This window comes from Triticum dicoccoides, chromosome 4B (genome assembly GCF_002162155.2).
Source record: "Triticum dicoccoides isolate Atlit2015 ecotype Zavitan chromosome 4B, WEW_v2.0, whole genome shotgun sequence".
In the NCBI taxonomy this organism is placed as follows: Eukaryota; Viridiplantae; Streptophyta; class Magnoliopsida; order Poales; family Poaceae; genus Triticum; species Triticum dicoccoides.
In genome coordinates, this window is record NC_041387.1 from 568,854,465 (window position 1) to 568,860,679 (window position 6,215).

The window sequence follows — 6,215 nt, forward strand, 5'->3', positions numbered from 1 at the left end:
GGCGGTGGACTCCGTCCTTTCGTCGGTGAGTGTGGAGTGCCCACACGAAGGCTGTGGGCTCTACGTCACTTACCACAAGCTCGGCGATCACCAGAGTGTGTGTCCGCTCGCGTCCTGCAAATGCCCCGTGCCCGTCTGCGGCTACGAAGGCCCGCCGCCGGCGCTCTACCACCACATCAGCACCGCGCATCCCATGCCCATGCACAGGATCCAGCTGCAAGTGCCACTATCGGAGCCACGACTCTTGTTGTTCGCGGAGGAGGACGGTCGCTCGTTTTTCTTGGTCGACGGCATGCTCGAGATCGGCGCGCCTATCACTGGGTCGGTCGTCTGCATCAGAGCGGGGGCGTCCCCGCTGCCGCACTACGTGGCCAAGCTGTGGGCGAACGGCCCGCCGGGGGAGCCCAAAGGCACGACCGACACTGTCAAGGTGGAAATGGTGGTGACAAGCAGCAAGGATCTCGGCGACGTCAACGTGCAGGAGCTGGCCTTCTTGACAGCTCCGCCCAAGCTGCTGGCCGGGGCTAAGCTGGTGTCCCTCCACATTCAGATTGACAAGCTCACGTCCTAAATGTTTCTACAGTGGCTTCTGTTTATCTTAGTAATATGCTAATATAGGGATTACCTTGGTCTACTTTAGCTTAAGAAATGGTGGGTTTTGGTGGCGATGCAGCAATTACTTCGACATCAGATCAGTAATTTCCAACAGTCGAATGGATATTTAGTGTCTGTTGGACATAAAGTTCCTTTGGGTAAGAAGTACTACTTGTCATCAAAATGGATAAAAGGAGATGTATGTAGACATATTTTAGTTCTAGATACGTCCCTTTTTATCCATTTTGATGACAAGCACTCCCTCCGTTCCACAATACATGCCTTCCATTTGTCAAAATATAGATGTATCTAGACATGTTTTAGTATATAGGTACATCCATGATAGAGCCAGTCGGATGGTTGAGAACACTACAATTCGTAGTTACAGATGCGTGTGTGACTCCCAGATGTAGAGTCTGGGGGTCATGATCCTCCTTTTCGAGAAAAAACAGACGTGTGTGTGAGAGGACGAGTGTGTGCGTGCACCTCTTCTCTTCCCGTATAACGTACTAAAGTCAGAGTACAAGTTTTTGTGCGTGGCACGATGGTGCGTGCCAGAAGTCCCGAGAGATAGGTTTAATGCATCTAAAAAAAATACTAACCTAGAGCTCGCCACGTGGCTATTCCTGTTGAATGCCCCATTAACCGTAAGATATGTATACCACGGTGCCAGTTATTGCACGTACACAGCAGTACTCCCTCTTTTCCGGTTTATAGGGCTTAGTTCAAAAATCTCACCAACCAAGATGGTGAGTGGTGGAATATTTTTTGTAGTTTGCAAAAGCACCTAATAATCTTGTTTTTCTCAAAAAAATATGTTTATCAATGCATTAGTTGCAATGCATGCATGCATAAAGTACATGCATTGGTCAATTTTCTCTTAATACTTGCATGCAATGATTTAATGCACCTTGGAATCTGAACATGTGTTGGGGAACAACCAAATTGAGCCTTATAAAATGGAAAAACTAAAATTTTGAGATAAGACCTATAAAACTTAGGACTACTCCATCCGGGAATAGTGTCGCACATCAAAACTAGAACCGTCAATAAATTTTGAGCTTGCGTCTCGTCACATTCCAAATTACTCCACGCTATATTGAATTGCAAACCTATTCACACCGATCACAACCTAAATGATTTCCCACTTAGGAGCTTATTAGTACCACGCTATATTGAATTGCAAACCTGTTGACACCGATCACAACCTAAACGGTTTCCCACTTAGGAGCGTATTAGTACTCGGTTATAAATACTAGTATGCCAAGATGACTGCACATTCCTCCTCAACTCCTCATCCACAAAAACAAACAAGTCATTTAACATCCTTCCCTTGCGTCGGCTATGGCCAGCGTCAGTTCTGGGTTGAGAGATTGCCACCAGGGAGAGGCGAGCATGGAAGTGGAAGCACGAGAGATGTCTTGCCTCGCTGCGAGAGGAACCGACATGTCCCGCCGCGCGGAAGTAGCAGCACAGAGGTCCCGCCCCGCCGCTGAAGCCGCATGGAGGTCCCACCACGCCGTTGATGCAGTATACTGGTCCGGCCGCACCGCGGAAGTAGCAGAGATGTCCCGCCGCGCCGTGAATGCAGCAGAGATGTCCCGCCGCGCCGCGGCGACCTGGGAAAATTTCTCGCAGGTAGGCGATGACTGTTACAGGTGCATGCTTGCGATCGTCCATAGCCAGATGGATCAGATCTCTGGCTGGGCGAGGTTGTAGGAAGACATGAAAGCCTCGTTTGAACAGGGTACCGGCGTCATCCGACAACTAAGGGAGGGCAATGAGAGGCTCCGGGCCGAGCGCGTCCTGCTGAGGGAGAAGATCGTCCGAAGTGCAGACCAGTAGGAGGAGACCAGTGCCTTGTTGAAGAGGACCGGCGTCATCGTCAAGAAACTTATGGATGAGAATGACATGCTCCGCAACGAGCGCCAAAGGCTGGTGGAGGAATCCATGTATTTTCTCAAGAAGCATCTTGAGGACACGAAAGAGCTCACCGCCGCTCGCCGCACAGACTAGTTCCCGCGGCCTGCAGCAATGCATCAAGAAAGTAGAGATCAGCGAGCCAGATCCATGTCTTCCTTCTTCTTTTGCCCATGTGTATTTCGGGCATAGCCGCATGTGGCTTTTTTAATTATCTTTCTAATTATGTAAGACAATTAATCGTCCTTATCTTTCTATGGAAGATCAATGTTGCATGGCTGGAATGAAGAAAACTCTTGCTGTGGCGATCCTGGCGTTGCTGTTCTTCTAGTTGCTGGTGGCTTCCTTCAGTTTCCTGGTTTCTTTTGATGTAATAATCGGTTTAGGATGTGGATTGTGTCGTCAGTTGTGAAATGTTGCGATTTGAATCTGGTAGCTTTTAGTCGTTCGTGTTAGGCTGGAGTTGTGCTGAACTTCCTGTGAATTGTGGTGGTTTTCAGTAATGAAAATCAGAAGGGGCAAGCCCTTTTTTGATCAAAAAAAAATTAATTGTCCTTATATATTCATCAGTCTTCCTATAAGTCGCAGTAGATGCTATATAGGTCCGTCAGATCTTACATCAAGATCCATGCTTTTAGATTTTCTTTTTTCTCTCTTAAATCTCAGTCGAGTGAGACATAGCCACGCCATTAAACAGAGGCTCGGTCACCTTTAATGGAGACCTTGGGAGAGAGGTGGACGGTAGATGGAGATCAAAGGGATCTCCTCCCGATAAGCACGCGCAGGGGTCTGATCGCATACCTCTCGTACTCAAGTAGCTACCCTGCACGGCGCCTCCTATCTAATAAAAAATGGGGACGCGTGGCGGCACGTAAATGGTACTAGTAAGTACAACGTCCATGGTTTCAATAATACTTGTGTTTCTGATTGTAACGTGACAACACTTGTTCCAAAATGACTTTGTTGATTGTTAATGTGTGCACCTTCGCAAATCGGACTGTAAAATTACCACAGCATGTTGGTGCCATGTCATGGCACCAAGCCAAGTTTCATTATTTTCATGCGTGTTTTGGATTTACAGGAATTAAAAAACTAAGTTTCTTAATGTTTCCAACCCAGCCACGACGCCCAGAATTTTGAATTTCATTCCCATTTCTTGCATGGAACCTAGAAATTTACCCGAGGACACACACGTGATTTTTCAACCAACTTTGGTGCACTGGAACATGTGCTTGTATTTCAAATTTGAATTATGCACACAAAGGTGACACGTTCCCTCCCAGAACCACGAGCCTTCCTGAGAGAACCTCCGATTTGCATGAAGCTTATACCAAAATTTGTTCCTATTCGGCCAATTCTTTTACCACGGCATGGTACTACCATGACATGACACCATGCCAAGTTTCATGATTTTAAAACCAAGTTTCTCAATGTTCTCGACCGAGCCACGATGCCCAGATGTTTGAATTTTATTCTCATTTTTTGCATGGGACCTAGAAATTCACCCGAGGACACAAATGTGATTTTTCAACCAACTTTGGCGCACGGGAGCATGTGCTTGTAGTTCAAATTTGAATTATGCACATTAAATGACCAAAAAATCAATTAATGTGTAAATAAGGCCAAACGAAACCGGAATAATTCCAAAATTTAATAGGGCACTCATGTAGTTCTATGTTGCATTTGTAAATAAACTCAAGGGGGACAGCGTATATCGTTTCGCACTCAAAGGTGGCATGTTCCCTCTCAGAACCATGAGCCTTCTTGAGAGAAGCTTCGGTTTGCAAGAAGCTTATACCAAAATCTGTTCCTATTCGGCCAATTTTTTTACCACAGCTTGGTAGTACCATGACATGACATCCATGCCAAGTTTCATGATTTTTAAAACCAAGTTTCTCAATGTTCTCGGCCGAGCCACGATGCCCAGATGTTTTAATTTTATTCTCATTTCTTGCATGGGACCTAGAAATTCACCCGAGGACACAAATGTGATTTTTCAACCAACTTTGGTGCACGAGAGCATGTGCTTGTAGTTCAATTTTGACTTATGCACATTAAATGACCAGAAACTCAATTAATGTATAAAAAATGACAAATGAACCCGGAATAATTCCAAAATTTAACAGGGCAGTAATGTAGTTCTATGTTGCCTTTGTTAAGAAACTCAAGGGGGTAAGGGGGCAGCGTATATCATTTCATACTCAAAGGTGGCACGCTCCCTCTTAGAAGCATGAGCTTCCAAAGCGGCCCAATTTTTTACCACAACATGTTAGTGCCATGCCATGACACCATGCCAAGTTTCATGATTTCAAGGCGAGTTTTGGATTTACATGAATTTAAAATCTAAGTTTCTCGATGTTCTCGGCCGAGTCATGACGCCCAGATGTTTGAATTTCATTCTTATTTCTTCCATGGGACCTAGAAATTCAACCAAGGACACACATGTGATTTTTCAACCCACTTTGGTGCACCGGAGCATGTGCATGCAATTCATATTTAGATTATGCACATTAAAAGTCCAGAAACTCAATTAATGTATAAAAAGGCCAAATGAACCCGAAATAATTCCAAAATTTAACAAGGCACTCATATAGTTCGATGTTGCCTCTATAAATAAAATCAGGGGGGAGGCAGCGTATATCATTTCGCACACAAAGGTGACACGTTCCCTCTCGGAACCACGAGGCTTGTTGAGAGAATCTCCGGTTTTGCAAGAAGCTTATACCAAAACTTGTCCCAATTCAGCCAAAAATTATACATATGAAAACTGGGTTTAGATTATCCCGAACATCTCGCTACCTAGACCAATAATGTACTATGATTTGTTCAACATAAAATGGATACAAATATTTGAATTGGAGAGCGTATGGTACATGTAGTTCACAGTGAAATATGATTACTGCTATATGCATGTTTTTTGTTATCAAGATAATATTTAAATTATTGTATAACTTGACAACAATCGTATTCAAATAAGGAAAATTGATTCAAATTTAGTCCATATGGTAGACAACAATATATATGTTCACATGGTGGAGTAAAATGTTCATATATGATGGAAGATCAAAATGTACGACTACATCAATTATAAACCGCAAGGTCACCTAACGATATATTCGAATTCAACATAACGTGGATTCAAAAATTGAAATTCAAGATCATGGCATCTGTAATCATATAAAAAGGGACATTACTCTTTCTTTGGTGGGAATTCATTTGTTTTTTGTTGTTGTTAAGGGAAGTGTGAATCAATTTGGTACTGTGCAGGGTAATTTTGTTCTCTCGATTTTTTTACATTTTTCTTGTAGCTTTTTCAATGGCATCTATAGCAATATAGTAAAAGGGGACATGACTCTCTTGTGTCTTGTATGAATTGTTTTTTTACACGTTATGTTTGTCCTGCCGAACAAGGAATACGCACCTTGTTATCCCGAAATTTTCAAGCTCGAGTATCTTTTGTCTCACCTGCTTTGAAACTCCCGCCTCTTCAACCCACACCGCGCCTTGTTATCCCGAAATTTGGACGCGCGCGAGAACTCCCTCCTCATCCGAAATCGCTCCCGCAGCCCAGACACGCGAAATCCCCCTTCTACCCCTCAGCCGGAAATGAAGCTCCACGTCGTAGTGTCAAAACTGGTGGGTGTATGCTGGTAACTTACCCTGCATTTCGAACAAGCACGTCCCTAATCTTGGCTCCCCCC